The 15,304-nt window shown below is 41.5% G+C and overlaps 1 pseudogene; it reads left to right on the top strand.

Annotated features, from left to right (window-relative positions):
* LOC132513100 (uncharacterized) overlaps positions 1 to 4,112 on the top strand; it is a 152,324-nt pseudogene extending 148,212 nt beyond the window's left edge.
* Positions 4,113 to 15,304: the final 11,192 nt, after the last annotated feature.

Here is a 15,304-nt window from a genome sequence, read left to right as displayed (position 1 = left end):
ATGGGAGTGTTTCCTTAATTTCTCTTTCTAATTTTCTCTTTCTAATCTTTCATTGTTAGTGTATAGGAATGCATTGTATGTGTATTAACTCTGTATCTTGCAACTTTACCAAATTCATTGATGAGATCTAGTAGCTTTCTGTGTATAGTATCAAGCTTTCTGCCAACAATGACAGTTTTACTGCTTCTTTCCTAATTTGTATTCCTTTTATTTCTTTCTTCTCTAATTGCTGTGACTAGGACTTCCAAAACTATGTCGAATAATCGTGGTGAGATTGGACACCTTTGTATTGTTCCTGATCTTAGAGGAAATGTTTTCAGTTTTTCACCATTGAGAATGATGATTGCTGTGGGTTTGTCATATATGGTCTTTATTATGTTCAGTTAGGTTCCCTCTATGCCCACTTTCTGAAGAGTTTTTATCATAAATGTGTTTTGAATTTTGTCAAAAGTTGTTCTGCATCTATTGAGATGATCATATGTTTTTTATCCTTCAATTTGTTAATATGGTGTATCACATTGATTGATTTGCATATATTGAAGAACGCTTGCATCCCTGAGATAAATCCCATTTGGTCATGGTGTAAGATCCTTTTAATGTGTTGTTGGATTCAGTTTGCTAGTATTTTATTGAGGCATTTTGCATCTATGTTCACCAGTGATATTGCCTTGTGATCTTCTTTTTTTGTGATATCTTTGTCTGATTTTGGTATCAGGGTGATGGTGACCTCGTAGAATGAGCTTGGGAGTGTTCCTCTCTCTGCAATTTTTTGGAAGAGTTTGAGGATAGGTGTTACCTCTTCTCTAAATGTTTGATAGAATTTGCCTGTGAAGCCATCTGGTCCACAATTTTTTTTGTTGAAAGATTTTTATCACAATTTCAATTTCATTACTTGTGATTGGTCTCTTCATATTTTCTATTTCTTCCTGGTTCAGTCTTGGAAGGTTGTACCTTTCTAAGATCTTGTTCGTTTCTTACAGGTATTCCATTTTATTGGCATATAGTTGCTTGGAGAATTTTCTTCTGATCCTTTGTATTTCTGCAGTGTCAGTTGTAACTTCTCTTTCATTTCTAATTTTATTGATTTGAGTCTTCTCCCTTTTTTCTTGATGAGTCTGGCTAAAGGCTTGTCAATTTTGTTTCTCTTCTTAAGGAACCAGCTTTTAGTTTTATTTACTTTTATTATTGTTTTCTTTATTTCTATTTCATTTATTTCTTCTCTGATCTTTATTATTTCTTTCCTTCTACTAACTTTGGGGTTTTTTGTTGTTCTTCTTCTTCTTTCTCTAGTTGCTTTAAGTGTAAGGTTAAGTTGTTTATTTGAGATTTTCCTTGTTTCTTGAGGTAAGAGTGTATTGTTGTAAATTTCCCTCTTAGAACTGCTTTTGCTGCATCCCATAAGCTGTGGGTAGTTGTGTTTTCATTGTCATTTGTTTCTATGTACTTTTTTTTTTTTTTTTTTTTTTTTTTGCGGTACACGGGCCTCTCACTGTTGTGGCCTCTCCCGTTGCAGAGCACAGGCTTCGGACACGCAGGCTCAGCGGCCATGGCTCACGTGCCTAGCCACTCTGCGGCATGTGGGATCTTCCCAGACCGGGGCACAAACCCGTGTCTCCTGCATCGGCAGGCAGACTCTCAACCACTGTGCCACCAGGGAAGTCCTCTATGTACTTTTTGATGTCCTCTTTTATTTCTTCAGTGATCCATTGGTTGTTTAGTACTATATTGTTTAGCTGTCATGTGTTTGTGTTTTTACAGTTTTCTTTTTCCTGTAGTCGATGTGTAATCTCATACTGTTTGGGCTGGAAAAGATGCTTGATATGATTTCAATTTTCTTAAATTAACTGAAGCTTGATTTGTGACCCAAGATGTGCTCTATCCTGGAGAATGTTCCATGTGCACTTGAGAAGAAAGTGTATTCTGCTGCTTTCAGATGGAACATCCTATAAATATCAGTTAATTCTGTCTGGTCTAATGTTTCATTTAAGGCTTGGGTTTCCTTATTAATTTTCTGTCTGGATGATCTTTCCATTGGTGTAAGTGAGGTGTTAAAGTCCCCCACTATTACTGTGTTACTGTGGATTTTGCCTTTGATGGCTGTTAGCATTTGCCTTATATATTGAAGTGCTCTTATGTTGGGTGCATAAATATTTACAATTGTTGTATCTTCTTCTTGGATTGATTCCTTGATCATTATGTAGTGCTCTCTCTTGTCTCTTGTAACAGACTTTATTTTAAACTCTATTTTGTTTGATGAGTATTGCTACTCCAGCTTTCTTTTGATTTCCATTTAAATGGAATATCTTTTTCCATCCCCTCATTTTCAGTCTGTATGTGTCCCTAGGTCTGAAATGGGTCTCTTGTAGACAGCATATATATGGGTCTTTTTTTGTATTCATTCAGCCAGTCTATGTTTTTTGGTTGGAGCATTTAATGCATTTACATTTAAGGTAATTATCAATATGTATGTTCCTATTGCCATTTTCTTAATTGTTTTGGGTTTGTTTTTGTAGGTCTTTTTTCTTCCCTTCCTCTTTTGTTCTCTTCTCTTGTGTTTTTGCCTAGAGAAGTTCCTTTAGCAATTTTTTTAAAGCTGGTTTTGTGGTGTTGAATTCTCTGTAAACCTTTTGATTTCTCTGTCAAATCTGAATGAGAGCCTTGCTGGGTGGAGTATTCTTGGTTGTAGTTTTTCCCTTTTATCCCTTTAAATATATCTTGCCACTCCCTTCTGCCCCGCAGAGTTTCTGCTGAAAAATCAGCTGATAACCTTATGGGGATTCCCTTGTATATTTTTTGCTTTTCCCTTGTTGCTTTTAATATTTTTTCTTTGTATTTAATTTTTGTTCATTTGATTAATATGTGTCTCACTGTGTTCCTCCTTGGGTTTATCCTGTATGGGACTCTCAGCTTTGCTTAGACTTGGCTGTCTATTTCCTTTCCCATGTTAGGGAAGTTTTTGACTGTGATCTTTTCAAATATTTTCTCAAGCCCTTTCTCTTTTTCTTCTTCTTCTGGGACCCCTAAAATTTGAGTGTTGGTGCATTTAATGTTGTCCCAGAGGTCTCTGAGACTGTCCTCATTTCTTCTTATTCTTTTTTCTGTTCCATGACAGAAATTCCACCATTTTGCCTTCCAGGTCACCTATCTGTTCTTCTGTCTCAGTTATTCTACTACTGATTCCTTCTAGTGTATTTTTTAGTTCAGTTATTGTCTTGTTCACCTCTGTTTGTTCAACTTTTCTTGTATCTTCTTGATCTGTGCCTCTACTCTCTTTCTGATATCTTTACTATCATTACTCTGAATTCTTTTTCAGAGAGATTGCTTATCTCCTCTTCGTTTAATTGTTATTGTAGGTTTTTATCTTGCTTATTCATCTGTAACATATTTCTTTGTCATCTCATTTTTTCTAACTTACTGTGATTGTGGTCTCCTTTCTGGAGGCTGTAGGGTCGTAGCTCTTCTTGCTTCTGGTGTCTGCCCCCTCGTGGGTGAGGTTGGTCCAGAGGCTTGTGCTCTTATCCTCTTGATAAGGAGTTTGATTGGTGTTGTGTTGATCTGAGTCTGCCCTAGATATAGAGCAGGGCCTCTCCTTTGTTCTGTGGTTGTCACTGGCCCATCAGGGGTGGGGTCTGCTTCCTAGTTGTTGGAGTAGAGACCCCCAGATCTGTTTCTTAGCTGTGATCCTGATCTGCAGTGCAAGGTAGGAGGGATTGGAGCACTCCCACTGGGAGAGAAGCCACTTAGTTTTCTTCCTTTGGAGCTGTTCACCTGTGAATGTGCTCTGTTGTCTCCCCTTTCACCTGTTGTGCAGGCTCATAAAGTATACTGTTGTTGGCACTGCTCTCAGTCTCGCCTTAACTGTGGGTATTTCAACAATTGGCCCTGGTGATTCTCAGGTGCTGTTTTCACCCATCCACCTGTCTGGGTCCACTGAGGTTAGGTCCCAGTACTGCAGTAATCATGCACCTGGACCTGCTCTGGGAGCTATAGAGACAGCTCAGACTCTGACCTGGCTCTATCCCCATGTGTATATGCCCACAGAGCCCACAGCTGCTAAAGCCAGACACATCCCAGCTGCAAGAGCACTTGTTGTCCTTTTGGATATTTCATAGGTGCTGAATTTAGGAAGCTGTCAGCGAAGGTGTAACTGCAGTTTGCACAGCCATGAGGAGAGGTTTCAGCTCTCCTTCCTTAGTCACATAGCCCCTGGGGCTCAGCTGTATTTTCAGCCGCTCCTCTGGGCGAGTTTCCTAGTTGGGGGAGCTGTCTGCACCCTCCTGGGACAGCAGAGCAGGTCCCAGCATCCCTGGTGTGTTTCCTATTAGTGAGCTATCCGTGCCCTCCTGGGACAAAGGTGCGGGTCCTGGCACCCACTGGCAGATTTCATAGTAGCAAGAGGTTTCAGCATGCTCCCAGGATAGCGGGGACAGGTCCTGGCATGCACAGACAGATTTCCCAGTAGTGTGAGCTATCTGCACCCTCCTGAGACAGCAGGACATGTTCCAGCACCCACTGATGGGTTTCCCAGTTGTGGAAGCTTTTTGTACCCTCCTGGGACAGCAGGGCAGGTCACAGCATCCACTGACAGACCTCCTAGCTGTGGAAGCTATCCACGCCCTCCTGGGACAACATGGGCAGGCCCTGGGACACACTGGTGGAATTCCCAGTGGCTGGCTCTGTCTGCACCCTTCTGGCATGGGTAGTCCTATGGCCCACCAGCAGAATTCCCTGTGGGTGAAGATGTCTGTGCCCTTCCAAGTCACCAGAGGTGGGGCATGGCATCAGCCTGAGGACCTGGAAGAGGTGGCCAGTGTCCACCTCTGGAGCCCAAGGTGGCAGTGGCAGTGACACACCCACACCTGGAGCTCTTGTAAGAGGTGTCCTGTTGCCTGGGAGCACTCACAGGGAAAGAAGCTTTTATGGTGGCCCTACCCCTCTCCTTGTGCACCTTCCAGTAGTGGTGACTTGCCTCTCTGCTGGGTCCAGGCTTCAGGTTTCTTCCTAGTACACTCTCAGTTTCCATGGCCTGAACACCTCAGGCTGTTTCTGCACTTAACCCTGGTTCTTTCCCTGGGACTGAGCTTCGGAGCCTGAGCTTCAGCAACAGACCCCCACCCTCACTGATGGAGGAGTATCTCAGGTTGGGGAGTGCAGGATGGCAGCGCCGACCCTCTGTGTAGGTTACTCTCCATTTTGCCTTCCACAAACTGGTTGCTGCTCTCCCCTTTTATGCTCCAAAACTTCCCACTCCATCCAGTCTAATTTCTCCGCTGGTGAGGAGTCTTCCCAGTGTGTGGGAACCTTTCCTCCTTCACAGCTCCCTCCCCAGGGCTCAGGTCCCATCCTGATTCCTTCTTTTTCTTTTTATCCTACCTGGTTATATGGATGTTTTCTTGTCTTTTTGAACATCTGAGGTCTTCTGTAGGGGCTCAATTGCTGTTATGTGTGAATCCTTCCACTTGTAGATGTATTTTCAACGTTTCTGTGAGGGAGGTAACTCTACTTCCTACTCCTCAGCCATCTTGATCCACCCTGTAAGTTTTTCATATGACTTCCCAATGACCCTTGTGATCAAGTTTTCTCTACCTCCCTGTGCCTTACTCTTGTGTACCCCTTAGATAAGATCCCCATGGGACTTGAGAAAACTCCACTCCTTTGGTTTGAATTGACCAATCCAGCCTTAACCTGGAAACCCCAATTCACTGCACATATGCACCCTAATAAAGACATGTATCCCATGTCCTATTTCTCTTTTTCTGCACTCTGTCTTGACCTCCCTGTGTGGCCCCTGGAGGCATGCCAGGTACTTTCTCCAGGACCTGTGAATAATAAACTTTTCTATTTCAATTTCTCTTTTGGTCTGTTATTGAAGGGACTCACCATCTGGCACCCTGTGCTTCACTTAACACATGTTAATTTCACAGATTCATAACAATTGACTTCACAAACAGGATGATAGAGTTACTCTCATAATCAGCCTTGGGGAATGACTTTTAGCTGCAAATCGCTGACTAACTGGCTCTCCTCAGGTGGTTAATTCTATCTAGGGTAGGTCCACCACCTGCTAGCATTCATTTGCACTGCTTTGCACTGCAGCATACTGTCTTTGCAGCATACTAACAAAGCTTCCTACCCAAAAGTATAATCTCCAGGAAAAAGAAAAAGAAAAAAGAGTCCTCCTGAACCTCAGAGCTGTGCTTATCAGAGATGGTTTGAAAAGCCATAGATATGTTTTCTACCTGTTAACACTCCACACAGAGTAAGTTCTCCCTAGCAAGTGTTAGACATTGGGTGTATTTTCTTACTCTAAGCATGGACACTGCTGCTGACTTTTAGCTGAATCGCCTAACATTACTCAAGATCCTTCTGCATTAGTTAACAACTGAGACATGGGAGTGACAACTTCCCACCCACTAGTGAGCACTACTGGATAAAGGTGCCAGGCAGTGCTCTTACAAGGAAGAGAGGGTGATTACCCTTCCCTGACCACTGTGTTTGCAGGGTGGCCCTGGGACTCCAAGTGCTAACCAATACAATAGGAATACCCTCACTGGGGAAGACATGTTTCCTTGCAAAGGCAAGTGCAGATGGGGTCTGCAGTCCCTTTATTGCCTGTGTACCTTACTGTTACCACACCTCGTTTCCCAATGTTATGGGATATTGTAGGTCCCACCCCTGGTACGTGGTGGCACAAGATCTAATGGTACAATATAAACAGCCTGAGAACCTATTGCCAATGCCACCTAAAATGCCAGAGGAAATTACCACACTCCTCACAAACTATAAAACAGCCATAGAAACAACCTGGGTGCCAAAGCCCTGCTCCTATGCTCTTGGGGTCTAGGATCCAGGCTCAATGATCCTGCCACCATTGTGCTAGTGGAGGCCAAGCCCAATCCTAAAGAGGTTGATTGGGACACCCTGGAGAAGGACGTGGTCACCTTTAATCCAGCCACTGGAGACATCCACCACATATCTTTCTGGTAACAATTCCTAAGATCCAATCAGTGGGAAATCATAGAGAGTTAAAGACTGAAACTCAAAATTTTACATTTCTTGAGATTCAAAATATTTCAAAAGACTTTATACAGCAAGAGGGAGAAAAGGGGGCTGACTGTCTGTTGAGTTACTACTCATAGCCACAGAAATGAGGCAACTAGCCAGTGTTTCCAAAGATCTCAAAATGCATAACCTTTTAAAAAAAGAGCCTGAAGGCGAAATTCTGTAGAGACATGCGTGACCCAAATCCCCTACCCATTAGGGGTTTCCCCAGGGCCCATACCATTAGGTCAACTAGGATCAAAGCAAAGGATGCCATTTTGGTCAATCCCAACATCATAATCAAGATTTCCAATAACCAGGGAGAGTCCAAACCCAAAGGCACAAGTTCAAAAGATACAGAGGGAGAATCCCTTCCCCTGCCTTACTTAGACTTTATGGCTTGGTGCTGAGCTCACTCATCTATTACAATGACAACAAAAAAGGCTCAAAGCCAGTGGAAGACACTAGAGAAACCAGACTCCTCCATATGATTGGTATGATCCAATAGGTCTATCACTTCTTTGAACATAACATACTAAATGACCTGGATTTCATCTCCAATCCTGAAGAGGTTCCAACTGACCTCAAACCCCCCAAAATTTTTCTTACAGGAAGCCCCTCAAACTATAGAGCTACCCTCCTCTACTTTGTGGAGACCTCACATAGTATTTCAGGAGGCCTTGGAGGAAGTAGATATTGTGGCCTTCCATGAAAGATGTTCACTCAGATTGCCAGATTTTACAGTACCAAGTTGGCTCATAGCTCCAAGGCTAGCCCTTGGGTGCCAAGCCTTGAAACCCACCTCACAGAGCATCCTTCTTATCTCTTGGTCCCACAACCCCCATGTTAACCCTGTGGAGAAACAATTCCTAGGATGATTCCAAAGAGCAGAGGGCCTTGTGTTGGCAGCTCCATCAGTTGGGAGTGCTCAATAATCTTATACCAAGACAACCTTGGCACAAGCTTCTCTCTTTAAAATAAGTGATTGCCTCACTACAGAGCCCAATCTAAATAATCCAGAGGACTTCAGAGAGTTCTGAGATACTCCACCCAGACAACTTCCCTAGCCTGTGGGCTTGGAAGTCTTCCAGAGCATTACGCTAGAGACTTAGTGGCTCCCTGGAGCTTGTCCCACCTACTGGGAAGAATCACCCATTTATAGCTCAGGTAGTCCACTGGGAAAAAAGCAGTAACAGACTTTCATGGCTCTGTTAGACACAGGAGCCCAAGTTACAGTAACTCCAGGTAACCCTTATAAATTCCTCAGGGGAACCTCATACAACCTACAATGTGTAGCAGGTAAAATTGTAAAGAGGGTAAGAAATTACTATTGGCACCACATTTCTAAAACAATTGTCAGTGGTGGTAGCCTCCCTGGCTCTCTCTTTTCCTATTATAGGTATGGATGCCTTCACCCAGTGACATGCCTAGTAGAATGAACACAAATTCCTGGCCTTTGTCATGGGAGATACCAAATGGTAACCTGTCCAATTGCCTCTTCCTGTGAAAATAGTAAATATACCACAATATAGGTTGAAGCAAGGTATAGAGGGCCTTCAGCTCATCGTTAGAGAAATGCTTGACAGTGGTGTTATTAGGTCCACAATATCACCCTTTAATATCCCTACCTAGCCAGTGTTAAAACCAGCCACTGAATGGAAATTAACAATTGACTATCAAAACTTAATTGCACAGGTTCCTGCCATTAAGTCTCCCAGTCCCAATATTATAGAGATGATAGATGATGTCCAAAAGGCTCAGGGCCCCTAGTTTGCTGTTCTAGATATAGCCAACATGTTCTACTTGTTTCCAACAACTGAAGACTCACTGAATTCCAATAACTGAAAATTCACTTCAAATTCAGTAAGTTTGCTTTACTTTTGAGTGCACCCACTACACCTTTACTCAGCTGCCCGTGGGTTACCTAAATAGACCTGTCATAACACATCACCTATGCAGACAAGTTTTAAATTTATTAAAACTAACTCATTTCTGCCTTTGGCATTATACAGATGACATTCTACTATGAGGAGCCCTATGAGGGTGTCATCTGGGAAAACTTGCATCGAGTAGCACAACACTTGCAGCAGATAGGATGGGCCATTGTCTTGTATAAGCTCCAAGGACAAACCACTTTTGTTAACTTTCATGGCATAACATGGTTATCTTGGGGCCAAGAAGTTCCTCTTGCTGTAAAACATCAACTCTTCACAATCAAGACTCCCAGTACGCTATGACAAACACAAAACATATTAGGTCTTTTCAACTTTTGGAGGTAACACGTTCTACACTTATCCATTCTACTTAGGCTTATTCATGTCATTACATGCAAATTGGCTTCTTTCCATTGGAGAGAATCTCAACAAACTTCCTTACAACGGTGAGTCCAACAAGCCATACAGCAGTCATAACCTTAGTCCTTCCTGGCTCATACTTCCAAGTTAAATCACTAGTGATGCCTGATTACACTTTGTGCAGTATCTAGACTAAGCATGGCTCTGCCTGGATGCCCACAGGGTTCTGGACCAAATGTCTTCCTAAGAATTCAGCTCAGAACATATCACTCAAGTGCCAAATCTTAGCAGCCTACTTGACCCTTTCAGAGACAGAGGCATTAACAGGCATACAGCCCATACTGCTTCACATGCAAGTCCCCATCCTGCCTTGGGTCAGGGATACAACCCAGCAAAGGCTTGGCATGGCCACTGAGGCCTCATTGTTAAAGTGAAATTGGTACCTTTATGGAAGGGCTAAACCTGATGCAGCCAGGTATACAACTGCACCACAGGATGGCTGAGTGCCAGGTGCTAGCAGGCATGGATTCTGACCTAGAGCTTGCATCTTTCTACATTAAATGGTATCAGTGGAAGTGATACTTAAACATGTTGCTCTCTCCTTGTATCATACCTCACATTATATCCCAAGAAGAATGACCCTCCGACTGTAAGTAAATCAGGCCCATCTTGTTGGTAGTTTTGTTCTCTAATAACCTCACTACAGTTTTAATGGGGTGATCTCTGGATTGCAAAGTTACTATCCACAAAATTTCCCTACAATTAGCATATCAGTGTGCCCAGAATCTATATGCATTACGGATGGAGTCCCCACAAAGCTTGGTCACAAACATCATGAGGTCCTTTGCGAGGTGTACCCCTGAAGACCTGATGGGGTTCACTGAGATCTGCTCATTGTTTGGCAGTAGTAGAGCCAATAATTGTAGTTTCATCCTCAGTGGACTTTACCATATATACACAGAGCTTAACACCAGCCAGCCACTCATATCCTTCATGGATCTCCACCTGGGAAGGCCACCCTCCCCCAGCCTGGACTCCACCACCTCCAAGCACCCCAACTCCACAGATGGCATCACCCCAGCCCAAGAGCTTACCGTTGGACATGACTATGCCTCAGATGATGATGCCACAATTCAAGAGGATGACAAGGGAAACAATGTACCTGCACCTCACCAGACATTGGGTCTTTCCCCTCCCAGGTTACCTTTGCACCAGGAAAGCAAAGACTGTGGTGACTGTCAGTCTCAAGGCCAAGTTGCAAAAATGCTTACAGTTGATCGACCCTGAGGGCCCCATAGAGTACTATTTTTCTGAATAGCTGACTGCTTGCCTTGCAAACCTTGCCTTTATCAAAACCCTTGCAAAATTGTGAGTAAGCACCCTGTCAATTACCTGGCAGCTCACCTTTATGGCAAGCCTAACAATGTATTCAAAACCATACTAGTCACAAAAAGACACTTCCTTGCAACGCCTCTAACTTGACCTGCCTAGACCCCATGGTCGGGGAACTCTGGATGCTGTTTGCTGTTCAGAATACTACATTACAGCTTTTTCTTTCCACCCAATGCATTGTGACGTACCCTACTCCCCTCGTTACTTCAAGTACCTCTTCTATACCTAAAATTGCCAACTCCACTCCTCTTCACATCTTATCCATAAGCCCCTCTCCATTGTACACCATAACCCTGCCCCATTCCACAACCCTGTGGCCTAGATCTGACACAACAAATATATTCATACAAACGTCCAAGGTAGCAACCCAAGACTTGCAAGTAAAATGATGTTGGACTTGTCACCACATAGCGCCAGACCAACAGCCTCATGTCACTATCCCACAGTTCTTCCTAGTGATCAGCCCCTTGTGCTATTCCTTCCAAAACTATGTGAGCCTCATTCAGGCTAGACCAAACTCATAATCTAGACCCCAAACAGGACACACTGTGGATAAGTATCAATAGCCAAACCCCCAGGGTGGTACTTTTTAAGTGCTACCAACTATAGTCAAATACAAAGGCTGGACCTCAGCCTGTATACTCACCAACACTTAATCATAAATAACCCCTCATTCTGACTTCATTGTAGACCTGACTCAAGAGGCAAGGAGCAAGTCCACTTGACCCTGTCCCATCCACAAGCTATTCACGGAGATGACCCTTATTATTGCAACATTGCTACCTTTAATATTCTAGTCCCCCTTTATTCTCACCACAACTCTCCACTAGAAACATTCTACTTGCATAACAAAAGAACAATTCTTATCCATATGATGTTGGGACTGGCAATTATCATTGGAGTTACAAGCATAGAAACAGGTGTTGCTACCTTATCCCATTAATATCAAATATTAAAAGCCACTCAGCTGGGACTTCCCTGGTAGTACAGTGGTTAAGAATCTGCCTGCCAATGCAGGGGACGCAAGTTCTAGCCTTGGTCCGGGAAGGTCCCCCAAGCTGCGGAGCAACTAAGCCCGTTTGCCACAACTACTGAAGCTGTGCTCTAGAGCCTGCGAGCTACAACTACTGAGCCCATGTGCCACAACTACTGATGCCCATGCGACTAGAGCCCATGCTCCACAATAAGAAAAGCCACCACAATGAGAAGTCCGCACACAAAAAGAGTAGCCCCCACTCGCCACAACTAGAGAAAGCCCGTGTGCAGCAATGAAGACCCAATGCAGCCAAAGATAAATTAATTAATTAATTAATTAATTTAAAAAAAGCCACCCAGCTAATACCAGCCACCCTATTCAACCACATGCAGACACCACACCACAGTCTGATTCTGATGTGATGAGAGCATGGTTCACTAGCACAAATAGTAACATATAATTGGTGTTAGATTTCCTATTGGCTGAATGGGGTGAAATTTGTTCTATACAGGGCACCTCTTGCTGCATGAATGTATACTAATAACTCAGGATAGGTACAGACCAAACTTCAGAATATATCTCAAAATATACAGGTCATGAATAATATAACTAAGATATATCAACAAATTCTCACACTCCCCAAGGTCCCTGAATTTTTCTATGGCTCTTAGCATCCACCTGGGGGCAATGGCTAAGAACTGAATTTCAAACAGTAGCAATTCTACTTATCATAGGCTTCATTATTACTGCCTTTGTTAAATGTGCCTTACTGTGGCTTCAGAAAACAATACCTATGTCCTTTAACATATCTGCTAGACAAATAATTGCTATTCCTGATATTGTGACAACACAAGATAGACTGTCAAATTTAGCTAACCTATTCCATGGTATTGTTGCTTCAGCTTCCATTTTCTTGAACAAGCAGCCTTTGCGAACCTTAAACTGATTCTAACTCCCTCCTGTAAACACATGCCCTAGATAAGAGCCCACAGAGTGACAAGCAAATGCAAGTTTCTGATATGATTTCCCCAACAGCCCTTGTGATACTCTGCCTCCCAGCATCTTCTCTTTGTGCACTCTTTAGATAATATCCCTCTGTGGGTCTTAAGAAAACCCCACTCTTTTGTTTTGAATTGACCAACCTGGCCTTAACCTGGGAACTCAAAGCACTCCACACGTGGACTCTAATAAAAGCATATGCCACAAGTGTTATCTCTCTTGGTCTACACTCTGCCTTGATATCCCTCTGTGGCCCTTCAAGGCATGCACATCCTCCAGGACCTGTGAATAATAAACTCTATCTCAATTTCTCTTGTGGTTTCTTGCTAAACCATGGTTTACCATCTGGCACCCTGTGATCCAGTTAACAAGTGTTAATTTGATAGATTCATAACAATGAACACTACAAAAGGAAAATTAAGACAATGATTCCATATACAATAGAATCAAAAAGAATAAAATATTTATGAGCTAACTTAACTCAGGAAGTGAAACACTTGTACATAAAAATCTATAAACTTTGCTAAAAGTATATAAAGGCACAGATACATAAAAATACATCCCATGTCCATGAATTAAAAGACTTAATGTTAAAATATCAATATTATACAAAGTGATATACAGATTCAAAGCATCCATATAAAAAACCTAAATGTTTTTGCAGAAAAAGAAAAATTCACTTTAAAACTCATTTGGAATCTCAAACAACCCAGAATAGTCAAAACAATCTTTAAAAAGAACAAAATTGGAGATGTCACATTCTCTAATATCAAAAGTTAATAAAAAGTTATATTAATCAACAGTGTGGTACTGGCATAAAATAGACATAGAGTTAAATAATATAAAATAGAGAGCTCAGAAATAAACCCTTACCTATGGTCAAATGATTTTTGACAAGGGTGCCAAAACCATTCAATGGGAAAAGAAAATTCTTTTCAATAAATGGTATTGGGAAACGGGACATCTACATGTAAAAAAAATGAAGTTGAATCCTTACCTTACATCAGTATAGATCAAACATCAGTGGAACAGAATAGAGAGCCCAGAAATAAATCCACACTCCTACAGTCAATTAATCTCTGACAAAGGAGGCAAGAATATACAATAAAGACAGTCTCTTCAGCAGGTAGTGCTGGGAAATTTGGACAGCCACATGTAAATCAATGAAATTAGAGCACACCCTCACACCATACACAAAACTAAATTCAATATGGCTTAAAGACTTAAAAGTAAGAAACGACACTATAAAACTCCTAGAAGAGAACATAGGCAAAACATTCTCTGACATAAATCCTACCAATGTTTTCATAGGTCAGTCTCCCAAGGCAATAGAATTAAAAGCAAAAATAAACAAGTGGGACCTAATTAAACTTATAAGCTTTTGCACAGCAAAGGAAACCATAACCAAAATGAAAAGACAACCTATGGACTGGGAGAAAATATTTGCAAACAATGAGGCTGAGAAGGGCTTAATTTCCAAAATATAAAAAGTAGCTCATACAATTCAATAACAACAACAAAAACAACAACAAAACAACCCAATCAAAAAATGAACCAGTGACCTAAATAGACATTTCTCCAAAGAAGACATACGGATGGCAAACAGGCACATAAAAAGAAGCTCAATATCCCTGATAATTAGAGAAATGCAAATCAAAACTACAATGAGGTATCACCTCACACCAGTCAAAATGGCCATCATTAAAAAGTCTACAAATAATAAATGCTAGAGAGGGTGTGGAGAAAAGGGAACCCTTCTACACTGTTGGTGGGAATTTAAATTGGTGTAGTCACTATGGAAAACAGTATGGAGGTTCCTTAAAAATGAAAAATAGAGTTACCATATGATCCTGCAATCCCACTCTTGTGCCTATATCCAGAGAAAACCATAATTCAAAAGATACATGCACCCCAATGTTCATAGCAGCACTATTTACAATGGCCAAGACATGGAAGAAACCCAAATGTCCACTTACTAATGAATGGATAAAGAAGATGTGGTATATATACACAAAGGAATACTACTCAGCCATAAAAAGGATGAAATAGTATCATTTTTAGCAACATGGATGGACCTAGAGATTATACTAAGTAAAGTAAGTCAGAAACAGAAAGACAAATACCATATGATATCACTTATATGTGCAATCTAAAATATGACACAAATGAACTTATTTATGAAATAGACTCAAGACATAGAAAACACACTTATGGTTACCAAAGGGGAAAAGGGGAAGGGATAAAGTAGTAGTTTGTGATTAGCAGATAAAAACTGCTGTATATATAATAGATAAATAAGAAGGTCCTACTGTATAGCACAGGGAACTATATTCAATATACTGTAATAAACCATAATGGAAAAGAATATGAAAAAATGTGTATATATATGTATAACTGAATCACTTTGCTGTACACCAGAAACTAACATAACATTGTAAATCAACTACACTTCAATTAAAAAATAGATCAAACAACTGAATGTAAAATGTAAAACTATTTTCTGGATGAATAAGTAAATAAGGTAAAAATTGAAAGAAGACTAGATTGAGAGTTAGGGGTTTTACTAATAGTGACTACTAATTAATTACATGTCCTTGGTCAG

This window comes from Lagenorhynchus albirostris, chromosome X (genome assembly GCF_949774975.1).
Source record: "Lagenorhynchus albirostris chromosome X, mLagAlb1.1, whole genome shotgun sequence".
Classification (NCBI taxonomy): domain Eukaryota; kingdom Metazoa; phylum Chordata; class Mammalia; order Artiodactyla; family Delphinidae; genus Lagenorhynchus; species Lagenorhynchus albirostris.
This window is presented reverse-complemented; position numbering and strand designations above follow the sequence as displayed.